The sequence below is a fragment of the Pteropus medius genome, unplaced genomic scaffold (genome assembly GCF_902729225.1).
Source record: "Pteropus medius unplaced genomic scaffold, Ma_sr-lr_union100, whole genome shotgun sequence".
Taxonomy (NCBI): Eukaryota; Metazoa; Chordata; class Mammalia; order Chiroptera; family Pteropodidae; genus Pteropus; species Pteropus medius.
In genome coordinates this window covers 8,878,955-8,892,095 of record NW_024354911.1, presented here as the reverse complement: position 1 = coordinate 8,892,095, position 13,141 = coordinate 8,878,955, and the positions used below count along the sequence as shown (strand labels likewise).

The 13,141-nt window shown below is 33.6% G+C and overlaps 1 pseudogene; it reads right to left on the bottom strand.

The window, feature by feature from the left end:
* Positions 1-535: 535 nt before the first annotated feature.
* LOC120597836 (60S ribosomal protein L9-like) lies at positions 536-2,244 on the bottom strand (annotated as a pseudogene).
* Positions 2,245-13,141: the final 10,897 nt, after the last annotated feature.

The window sequence follows — 13,141 nt, the reverse complement described above, 5'->3', positions numbered from 1 at the left end:
CCAGTGTCAGCTTCACCCTACTATCCCCCTCCCCAGGCATGGTTTGGACATGCTCTAACAGATGGGATTAGGTGACTTTGGTCTTGCCAAGTAAAGCATAATGATACTCCTTTTCTAATTTGTATCTATGCATCTGTAAAGGTCAAAAAACTTCTGGACTAGGAAAATGCCAGTCTATGGTATCCCAGGGTAGTGGTTCAAATATATTACATGAGATGTGATATTTAGAGTTGTAATGACATGTTTTGATTACAGGGAAAGTAAACAGAGGCCCCTAAGAAGAATTAAGACATCTGCAATTTTAGCTAAACTTAGCACTAAGGCCAAGTTATTTGAAAGAATTTTGGTTCTGGATAGAATTTATATGTATAGAATAAGTGTTAAGAATCTTTGCTTCTGTCCTGTGAGATTTGGAGTGGTTTTAACATTATTCCTGATTTTTATATAGTTAATATTCTTTTTTATTTTCCAGTATTATTTGAATTTCTATATAACTGTTTTTTAAATACATGGCTTTTATTGCATCTTTAAAATATCACACATAAGTTTGAGGAATCATTCGACATCTCGATGTTTCTGTAGTGGACAACTTAGATCTTAATTTATCATCCTGCTGAACTCCTCCTTTTTCAAAAACATAGTTACCATCCAAAAATTTTTCTGATATCTTTGTTTTTAACTGTTGTGGCTTGTTGAATCAAAGCAGCTGAATTTGATAAAAGTTCAATGTCATTTCCTGCAAGGACTGACTCATCTTTCTGGGCTTAAGTTACTGAAAAAGCAACGCCTGACCTCATCTGAACCCTGAGGATGTATTTTTCACTCAAGAAATTGCCGATTTCAACAAGAGAACCATTCTCCTTAACAACGACATTGATGGGGAATTAAGCATACACAGATCTCATCTTGTAATGGAAGCCCAGTGTAACATCCTTGATCATATTCTGTATATGACTACAGATAGCGTGAACAGCAAGTAGCCAGTTCCTTTCTATTTCCCTACCATTTGTCGACTCTCAGCCTCTTCTTTTTTTGTCCAAAAAGACTAAGTTCTACATGATTAAAGTCTTTCTGAAAGGTGCCTTTGGGGCCCTTCACTAAATCTGTGTGTCCCTTCAGAGTGCTGTTGACATTTGCTGGAATGTTGACAATCTGATTGCTGAATGGTCTTCATCTTCACAGCAGATGTGATAAAAAGCTATATGATTATTTTTTTAAATGAGAAAAAATATTAGGGATAAAGGAATCATTATAGTTGAAATAAATACATGGAATATAAAGACAAGGAAAAAGTAAAGACTGAGTCAATTTAATGGCTTGAAATATATTGAATATGTGCTATATGAAAAGTTTAGTTAGAATGGATCAATCATATTATACAGCTTCATTTTCATTTAATGAGAAATAAGCAGATGAAATTTTTTATGATTCAATCAGCTCAGAATTTGTTTAAGTGAAAATAATATTCTATTTCTAAAATGTTATCTATGTAAGGTTGCAACATAATATATGGTGTACAAATCTATAATTAATGCTATATTCATAATTTTGAATATTCTTAACTCAAAATAATTTTGTGATGCCAAACAGGAAGTAAGGAAATGTTACAACACTTTGCAAATTAGCCATGAAGTTGAACATGTCTGTACAATTTTGTAAATAACAGTTTAGAAAACTGGACCATGAGGAACTTTTGAGAATCACCCCATTTTTCCCTTCATGCTTTACTAGGAAAGAACAGTACCAAAAATCTTACTGACCATTTAAAAATACTATACTGTTCTTCCTAATCTTTTTCTAAAATTCGTTTCTGTCAGCCATTCCACAGTTCCTACCTTGCTTTCCCAGAGTTTTTCATAGCTAAATTTAACATGGATGCTCCTAAATTCCTATCTAGTTATTAAATTAATACTTGCCAAGGCATTAATAGTGCTCATACTATCAGCCTTTCCTCTACTCTTTCCCTTCCAAACCTATTAAGGTGCATGGTTAAGTGAGATTACCTGATCTCTAGTGGTCCAATCCCTACATACCAGAGCTTCCTCTTTTTTCTTGTTTTACATCCTTGTCAATCAGTTTCTGGACCTGTTTCTCACCAACAACTTTTTGTAAACCTCTAACCTACCTTCTAAATAGTTTGTCGGCTTCTAGTGATAAATATTCCTATTCCCTTTATATCAGTACTTGGATTGTTCCTAAGTACCGGGCTTTTGCTTTGGGTCCTACTTTTAAGTTCTGACACATGCCTTCGTAAAAATATCTCAAACCTTTTCTGAGAAGCAGCTACTGTACTTATAAATTCTCTCTGTCTATATTTTATTGATCACATTCATGAAAGTAAATCATGGCCCCGGATTTGACCTTAGAAATTGTTGCCCTACATACATCTCATCAACCATGAGGATGGGGAACCAGTCAACCTTGACTCCCAAAAAATAAACAGCCTTTGTGGGTGATTCCCTCTAGTCCATAAATGAAGAAGTTCTGAAAACTAGACTGGACAGAAAGATGGCAGACCAGAACAAATAGTCTACTTTATACCAAGCCTCAGATCTTCCCCTTCTGATTAGATAGAGTGGCCATTCTGCCACAGACTCAAATCTGAAACCTCTTAATTGTAAAATGCTTATGTTGTGCTCACTTTTAAAACCAATTTGGTCATATCAAGTTGATTGGGTATTAATCAAACTAAACTCTAGCCAGACCAATTGGGGTGGCAGGGGGAGGAATATGAATTAACAATATGAGTTAAAGAGCTGGCATCATTATGAATTCTATAGATATTAAAATGTAATAAAGAAATATTAAGAACAACTTTATATAAATAAATTCAACAATTTCAATGACATGGGCAAATTCCTTAACAGCCACAAACTACCAAAGGTCATTAAAGAAGAAATAGATGACCTCAATAGCCCTACATCTACTAAAGAAATTCAATTTGCATTTGCTTTTAATAACCTTCACACAAGGAAAACTCAAGGCTCAGGTGTTGTCACTGGTGAATTCTACCAAACATTTAAGGAAGAAATAATACTAATTCTAAACAAACTCTTTCATAAAATTGAAGAGGAGAGAATAGCTCTCAACTCATTCTATAGGTCAATATTATCCTAATATCCAAAATGGCAAACATGAAAAAAAAAACCACAGACTTATATTCATATAAACCAATACCAGTCATAAACATAGATGCAACAATTTTAAATAATATTTAGCAAGTCAAATAAAAATACATAAAGTGTAATACATCATGGGGAAATAAGGTTTATCCAGATTTGCACGATTGTTTTAACATTGAAATCCACCATATTTGCAGACAAAAAAGTCACATGGTCATCTCAAAAGATATAGAAAAAACATTTTAAAAAAATCTGATATTTGTTTCTGATAAAAACTCAGCAAAACAGGAATTAAAAGGGACTTCTCAACATCGTAAAGGGCATTTATGAAAAACCTACAGCTAAAATAATTATGAAAGGCCGAGTGATTTACTTTTATTATCAGGAAAAAGACAAGAATGTTCAACCTTACTACTTCTCTTTAACATTGTACTAGAAGTTCTAGCCAGTCCAATAAGACTAAAAATTAAAGGAATCCAAATTAGAAAGGAAGATGTTAAACTGTGTTCATTAGCAGATGACTTCATCATCTATGTAGACAATTTGATGAAATCTACAACAAATCGAATAAAACTAAGTTTAGCAAGGTTGCGGAATAAAGATTGATATAAAATATATCATTTGTGTCTCTATATTCTAGCAATAAAAAAAGGAAATGGAAAATTTTAAAATATAATTTACAATAGCATTAAATGTACAAAAATATTAAATGTTTAGTAATAAACCTAACAAAAGATATACAAGGCTTGAATACTGAAAACTAAACAATAATAACAACAACAAAACCCCAACACATTGCTGAGGGAAATCAAAGACCTAAGTAAATGGAGGGACAAATTTGCTCATAGGTCAGGATACATAATACTGTTAGATACTTAATATCATTACATGTCTCCCAAAGTTAATCTACAGATTTCATATAATCTCAATTTAAATCCTAGCATGTTTTTTAGAAGTTAACAAGTTGTTTCAAAAATTCATATGAAAATGTAAAAAGCCTAGAATGATCAAAACAACCTTGAAAAAGAACAAAGTTGAAGCATTTGCACTACTTTATTTCAGAACATAAAGCTAAATTATTTAAGACAATGTGATGCTTGCATAAAGATAAACCAGATCAGAACAGAATCCAGAAATGAGCAACTAATTTTTGTGACAAGGTTGAAAGGATTTTTAGTGGAGAAAAAAATAGTTTCTTCAACAACTAGTGTTGGAAAAATTGAAATTCAACATCTTCCCCCCAATTCCACCAAAACAATTTCCATCTACACATCATACCATACAAAAATTGACACAAAATGGATATTAGATTTAAATGTAAAATATAAAACTATAAAACCTCTAAATGAAAACATAAAAGAATTTTTTTGTGACTTTAGGTTACACATAATAAAATATCAAAAAGGAAAAAGCGATAAATTTAAATTCAAAATTAAATCTTTTGTACTTTAAAAGTCACTGTTAAGAGAAAAAAAAGAAAAGCCACACATTGGAAGGAAAAATTATAAAGGACTTGTATTAAGAATTTATAAGAAAATATAAAGAACTCTAAAATCTCAATAAAAAAAAAAAACCCCTCAAACTGCAAAGGATTTGAAGAGACCCTTTACTGAAGAAGATATGTGGATAACAAATATACACATGAAAAGAAAATCAAAATCATTAGTCATTATAGAAATACAAATTAAAATCACAATGAGATATTAGATGTCTAAAATTAGAGTGACTATTCAAATTGTTGGTGAGAATGAGAAGAATCTAGAACTTTCATACAGTGCTGATGAGATTAGAAAATAGTAACTAAATATGTGCAATTGGTATATTTTGATTATATCTTAATTAAAAATAAGGTAAAATATGAAAACTTAAAATATTTTTAAAAATTTAATTACAGTGGTCATGCAATATTATATTAGTTTCAGGTGTACAACACAGTGATTAGACATTTATATAACTTAAAAAGTGATCACTCTAATAAATCTAATACCCATCTGACACCATACATAGTTATTACAATATTATTGACTATATTTCTTATGCTATACTTCATATACTTGTAAATATTTTGTAATTACTAATCTGTACTTCTTAACCCCTTTCTCTTTTTCACCCACTCACCAACCCAGCTCATCTGGCAATCATTAAAATATTCTCCGCATCTATGAGTTTGTTCCTTTTTTTTTTTTTTTTTTTTAGCTTCCACATCTAAGTGAAATCATATGGCATTTGTCTTTCTGTCTGAACTGCTTCACTCAGAACAATCCCCTTGCATCCATGTTGTTGCATATGGCAGGATTTCATTCTTTTTTATGGCTGAGTAATATTCCATTGCATATATGTACTACCTCTTTATTCATTCATCCATCGATGAACACCCAAGTAGCCTCCATATCTTAACTATTGTAAACAATGCTACTATGAACATATAAATTCTCATGTCACTTCACAGTAGTGTTTTGGGTTTCTTCAGATAAATACCCAGAAATAGGGTCTTTCTTTGTCTCTTGTTTACCTTTGTTTTAAAGCCTATTTTGTCTTGTATAAGTATTAATACTCCAGTTTTTTTGTTTGTTACCATTTTCATGAGCATTATTTTCTATCTCTTTACTTTCAGTCTGTGTGTGCCTTTAGAGCTGAAGTGAGTCTTTTATAGGCAGCATATGTAAGGGTCTTTTTTTTCTTATCCATTTGTTCATCCTATGTCTTTTGATTGGATAATTTAATCCACTTCCATTTAAAGTAATTGTTGATCAATATGTAGTTATTTACATTTTATTATTCATTTTTTAAAATCTTTTTACTTTTTTCTTCTTCATAAGAAGTTCCTCTAACATTTATTGTAATAAATGTTACTAGTTTGGTGGTGATGAACACCTTCAGCTTTTCTCATCTAGGAGGCTCTTCCCATCTGTCCTTCGATTTTAAATGACAGCTTTGCTGGGTAGAGTAATCTTGGTTGGAGGTCCTTGCTTTTTATTACTCTAAATATTTCATGCCAGTCCCTCCTACCCTGAAAAGTTTCTATTGAGAAATCAGCTGACATTCTTATGGGAGCTTCCTTGTAGGTAACTAACTGTGTTTCTCTTAATACTTTTAAGATTCTCTTTGTCTTTAATCTTTGGCATTTTGATTATAATGTGTTTTGGTGGGGTTTTTTTTGAAGGGGGGGGTTCATATTGTTTGAAACTTCCTGTGCTTCCTAGCTGGTATGTCCATTTCCTTCTCCAGGTTAGAGAAATTTCCCAGGATTAGCTCTTCAAATAGGTTTTCAATTCCTTGCACTCTCTCTCTTTCTTCTGGTACCCCTATGATGCAAATGTTGGTACTCTTGATGTTGTCCCAGAGTCCCCTTAACTTATCCTCAATTTTTGGATTCTTTTTTTCTTGTTGTAGTCCTGATTGGGTATTTTGTGCTATGCTGATTTGATCCTCTGCTTCATCTAATCTATTATTAATTCCTCCTAAGGTATTCTTCATTTCAGTTTTTATATTCTTCACTTCGAACTAGTTCTTTATTATGTTCTCTACTTTTATTTTTATGTTCTATCTCTTTGTTAAAGTTTTCACTGAGTTCATCTACTCTTTCCCTAAGTTCATTGAGCATCCTTATAATCAATGTTTTGAACTCTGCATCTGGTAGATTGCTTGTCTCCATTTTATTTGGTTCTTTTTCTGAAGCTTTGTTCTGTTTTTTGTTTGTTTGTTTTTTTCATATGGGACATGTTTCTTTGTTCTTCCCATTTTGGCTGCATCCCTGTGTTTGTTTCTATGACTTAGGTAGATCTATGTCTCATAGTCTTAGTAGAGAGGTCTTATGTAGTAGGTGTCTTGTAGGACCCAATGGAGCAGGGAATTCCAGGTGTGTCCCTTCTGTGAATTGTGTGTGCCCTCCTGTCATAGTTGAACCTTGGTTACTGTTTGGATGCCAATGGGAGAGACTGACTCATGGGATGGTTGATTGTGGTGACTGGCCAGTGACTATAGTGGGAGAGCTGTTGCACAGGGGCCCACTCTATGCAGTAGGATTTGCTTTAGCAGGGCTCTGGTGCCTGCCTAGGCTGCCCTTTGTATGTGTCATTCTTGGATATGGCCCTGGGTGATGCTCCAGCTGGGTGTTCAGGCCCAAGTCTTCTGGGAGGGGCCCCACTGCAGGCCAAGTTCAGCTGTAGTATGTACCATGCTGGAGCCACCTGGCATGAACTACGAAGCAATCCACAAATGGCCCCCACCCACATTGGGCTTGGATGCTCCTCGAGAGGCCAAGCTGCAAACTGAGGCCATCTGCCACTAGTGCTGGGCTTGAGGTTGCTCAGCAAGAGGTATGGGGCATGCCGAGGCCAGATGCTACCTGTTTTGGTTTTGTGAACCTTTGAGAGATTTTAGGAAAGTATGTAGCATGACACTTGCTATGAAGCTCAGACAAATATAAAATTAAGTAAATGTTTCTTTAGCTTTTATCCTAAAAGTAGTATAAAAAAATCAATATATTTAGACTAAAATTGTAAAAATTTAGGGTGATATGGCAATTTTACTCCTGTGCCATTACTCCCTAAAAATAAATAGTATATCAAAACATAAGATATGCAAAACATATTTATGTCTTATTTTGGCATGAATTATTTAGATGATCACTGAAATACTCTACTTCTTTTTACTTAAAATTAAGTATGGTTTCAATATTAGGCTAAACATTAGGTAATTACTTTTGCAGCCAAAACAAATAGCTTTAACTTGCATGCCACCTACATTTTCCTTCTACCTCCCAACTCGTTACTTCCAAAATTATAATTTAGGAATACTATTAGGATTTTTGTATCCAAAATGTCTTCTCTAACATTGGAGAAAGATTAGAATTTAATGACAGACAGATTAGCATTCCCTCAATTTTCATACTACAATCAACTGAGAAGACCAGGGGTTTCAATTTTGCTTACATGTTTGACTAGATATGCTGAATATCTTTCTATTGTAAAACACTTAAATGCTGGATTAAAATATACTAAAAAAACAGATATTATAAATGTATAACTGTACTTACAGTAAAGAAAATCTATATGTTCAGATTGATGAGGGATAGAATATTAGAGTGATAAATTTATGAGCTGATGTTACAGCTTTATTTTCAGGAAAGAAGGGAACTTAATTTAATATCTTGGTTTCAGTGGATATATTAGCGTAGAAGATAAGTAGGAATGGTCATAGTGAGTTGTAACTGAGTCTTCCATGTAAAGCTGAGGTCCTCAAAGTGCTAAACTTTCAATATAATGATGGAATTTGAAAACAATCTTCCCATTGTCACAGTAAGATAATCCCAAACCTTTTTTTGCTGTGACTTGAACTCTGGGTGGAAAGTAAAAATACCGCCCTTAGAATTTGAAACCATGTATTGCAGGTGCTATTGAGGCTCTATAGCACATGCTTCAAGCCCACCTTTAATTTCGGCTCCAGCTGTGATGGGCAGTTTCCATGCATTTAGCAGACTTCACATCTCAACTATTCCCCAGCCTCCACACAACAGTTCCCAGCTTTCCTCTGAAGCTCAAAACACCTGTTGGACAATCTTTAATCAACAAAAGATACCAGATAGGAAAAACATTTCTCAACTCCTTGCCTTCAACAGAATGATTCTGAGGAAACATCCACATTAACAAATAGAAAAAAATGGAGAATTTTACAGAGACTAATGATAGTTTGAGCACATATAAAGATGAAAAAAAGAGCAATATATTTAAATTGAATAGATGCAAGAGGAGAAAAAAATAAAAATTATGTATTTCTCAAAATGGATAAATAGCATAAATCCTAAGATTAAGAACACGTTGAATCTGGAAGAAGACAAAATAAATAAAATTACATGTAGATATATTGAAGAAAATCCAGAATACCTAAGACATAAAGAAAATCTTTAAAATCGACATAAATAACCTATGAAGAAAACTGCTAGATTCTCCACAGACTCTACCTCTTGATGTATTGTTGCACTGACAGGGAAATAAGTAAATCTTTATGCACCCCTAGAATAAATAACTGAATAAATGTAAAAAAAAAAAAATGACCCGAATCCCAAGAAAGCATCAAAGAACAGTGAACTGCCTTCAAGACTCAAATAGCAAAGTTAGGGCTAGCCTGAGACAAATGTTGACATCAACGTTATTTTCTACACACTAAGACTAAAGGAGCTGATCCTGAAAACTTGGCATTATGTCAGTAAGCCTGGTTCTAGTTCTTCAAGTGAAAATCATTTCTGATACTTCTTGGAGAAAAAGTTGATCGTAGAATACCCAAAGATTGAGATTAAATAAATTAAGCCACAATGAGTTAGGCAGCAGAAAACAAACATCTAATTTAGATTCCCAGGCCTTCAGATATTGTAATAATCACAAATGAAATGGAAAATGACTGTATATAAAATGTTTAAGTAAATAATAGATGAGATCATAAAATCTGTAAACTATAACATGTTAACAAGAATGAACATATACAGAATTCCACTTTGATCATGATGCATAACAGGGACTAGTGTTTTCTTAACATTAGAAACATCTAGAAAACATATGAGTCAAATGCTTTCAGATACAGAATTGTAGTCCAACTGTTGCTGGACAGCTTGGAGCTCCAGTGATCAGGTTTTTGTCCTATGCTCTGAGAAAGAATTCAAGGGTAAGATGAACAGCAAGCAGGAAAGCACAAAAATGGAAGTACACACTCAAGAGGGAAGGGTGGTCAAACTCAGAGAGAGAGAGTTGTGCCAAGAATGTCCATTTTTGAGCTTTTGTTTTTCTTGGGGGCAAGGCCAGAAATGTGGTACTAATGTAGCCTTATTGTGACCTCCCAATAGGCAAGAAACTCAGTTTCCCACTCTTTCCTTTTTTAAAATTAAGTTTATTGGGATAACATTGGTTAATACAATTATATAATTTTCAGGTGTACATTATAATTTGACATCTGTATATTCTATTGTGTGTTTACCACCCAAAGTCCAGTTTCTTTCAGCTACCACATATTTGATCCCCTTTATCCACTTCACCCTCCTCCAAGCCCCTTATATTTGACCCCTTTATTCCGTCTACCTCCCCTCTCCTCCCACTCCCCCTTTCCTCTGGTAACCACTAGTCTATAGTCCATGTCCATGAGTCTCTGTTTGTTTGCCTTGCTCATTTGTTGCTTTCAGGTTTCTATCCCACATATAAGTGATATCATGTGATTTTCAACTTTTTCTGTCTGGTTTCATTTGCTTAGCATGATTATCTCGAGGTCCATCTATGTTGTCACAAATGGCAATATTTAATCTCTTCTTATGGCTGAGTAATAGTCCATTGTATATATGTGCCACAGTTCCTTTAGCCAATCATCTATCATAGGACACTTCAGTTGCTTCCATGTCCTAGCCACTGTGAATAATGCCTCTATGAACATTGATGTGCAAATATCTTTTCTGATATGGGTTTTCAAGTCTTTGGGGTAAATACCCAGTAGAGGGATTGCTGGATCATATGGTAAATCAATTCTTAGTTTTTGAGGAACCTCCATACTGTTTTCCATAATGGCTGTACCAATTTGCAGTCCCACCAGCAATGTATGAGGGTTCCTTTTTCTTCGCATCCTCTCCAACATTTATTATTACTTGTCCTGTTGATTATAGCTATTCTAATAGATGTGAGGTGGCAGATCATTGTAATCTTGATTCCCATTTCCCTAATAGCTAGTGATGTTCAGCATCTTTTCATATATTTGTTGGCCATTTGTATGTCCTCTAGGGAGAAGTGTCTGTTCAGGTCCTCTGCTCATTTTTTTTTATTGGATCATTTGTTTTTTGGTTGTTATTGAATCGTATGAATTCTTTGTATATTTTGGATATTAGGCCCTTATAGGAGGTGTTGCTTGCAAATACATTATCCAATTTGGATGATTGTCTCTTTACCTTGTTGACAATTTCTTTTGCTGAGCAGAAGCTTTTTAGTTTGATGGAGTCTCATTCATTTATTTTAGCTTTTATTTCCTTTGACTTTGAGGTCAAATTCATAAAATCTTCTTTAAGTCCAAGGTCTTTGAGTTTCGTTTCTATGTTTTCTTCTATGCATTTTATTGTTTCAGGTCTTATATTCATGTCTTTAATCCATTTTGAGTTAATTTTAGTGTGTAGTGATAGACAATAGTCTAGTTTCATTCTTTTGCAGGTGGCCTTCCAGTTTTCCCAGCACTATTTGTTGAAGAGGCTTTCCTTTCTCCACTGTATGTTTTTGGCTTCTTTGTCAAAAATTATTTGCCCATATAAATATGGGTTTAGTTCTGGAATCTCGATTCTGTTTCACTAGTCCATGTGTCCGTTTTGCTGCCAATACCATGTCGTTTTCATTACTGTCGTTTTGTAGTATAATTTGAAGTCTGGCAGAGTTATGCCTCCATCCTCTTTCTTTTTTTCTCAGGATGGCTTTGGCAATTCAGGGTCTTTTGTGCTTCCATACAAATCTGATGATTTTTTGTTCCATTTCTTTCAAAAATGCCGATAGAATTTTGATGGGGATTGCATTAAATCTGTATAATGCTTTAGGTAATAAGTTCATTTTAACTATGTTGATTCTTCCAATCCAAGAATATAGAATATCTTTCCATTTCTTTGTATCTTCTTTGATTTCTTTTAACAGGGTCTTGTAGTTTTCATTATACAGGTCCTTCACGTGTTTCATTAAATTCATTCCCAGATATTTTATTCTTTTTGTTGCAATTGCAAAAGAAATTATTTTTTCAAATTCTTTTTCTGACACTTTATTATTAGAGTATAGGAACGTTATGGATTTTTGAATGTTGATTTTGTATCCATAAACTTTACTGTATTTGTTTATTGTTTCTAGTAGTGTTCTTGTGGAGTCTTTAGGGTTTTCTATATAGAGAATCATGTCATCCAAAAATAGTGACAGTTTGACTTCTTCGTTTCCTATCTGGATGCCTTTTATATCTTTCTCTTGTCTGATTGTGACGATAGTGGACAGCCTTGCCTTGTTCCTGATCTTAGAGGGAAGATTTTTAGTTTTTCACCAATTAGTATAATGTTGGTTGAGGGTTTGTCATATATGGCCTTTATATGTTCAGGTACTTTCCTTCTATACCAATTTTGTTAAGTGTTTTGATCATAAATGGGTGCTATATCTTGTGAAAAGCTTTTCCTGCATTTATTGATATGATCATATGATTCTTATTTTTTAATTTGTTTATGTGGTATGTCACATTAATTGATTTGCGTATGTTGAACCATCCTTCTGCCCCTGGGATGAATTCCACTTGATAGTGGTGTATAATCTTTTTAATATGTTGCTGTGTTTGGTTCGCTAGTATAGTATTTAGGATTTTTGCATCTGTGTTCTTGAGAGATATTGGTCTGTAGATTACTTTTTTTGTGTTATCTTTACCAGGTCTTGGTATCAGGGTAATATTAGCCTTGTAAAATGAGTGGAGAAGTATTGTCTCCTCTTTGATTCTTTGAAAGAGTTTGAGGAGAATGACATTAAATCTTTTTTGAATGTTAGGTAGAATTCACTGGTGAAGCCATTTGGTCCTGGACTTTTACTTTTTGGTAGATTTTTGATGATTGTTTCAATTTCCAGTTCTTCTTGATTCATTCTAGGAAGGTTGCATTTCTCTAAGTACTGGTCCATTTCTTCTAGGTTATTAAATTTGGCGATATATACTTTTTCATAGCATTCTTGTATGATCTTTTGTATTTCTGCGGTGTCTGTCATGATTTGCCCTCTTTCAACTCTGATTTTGTTTATTTGTGTCCTTTCTCTTTTTTCGTGAGTGAGTCTAGCCAGAGGTTTGACAATTTTATTAACCTTCTCAAAGAACAAGCTTTTTGTTGCATTTATTTTTTTTCTATTTTTTTCTTTGTTTTCAATTTCATTTATTTCTGCTCTAATTTTGATGATTTCTTTTCTTCTGCTGACTTTTGGCTTCATTTGTTCTTCCTTTTATAGTTTTTTTTTTTTTTAAAGATGAAGCGTTAGGTTGTTTATTTGGCCTCA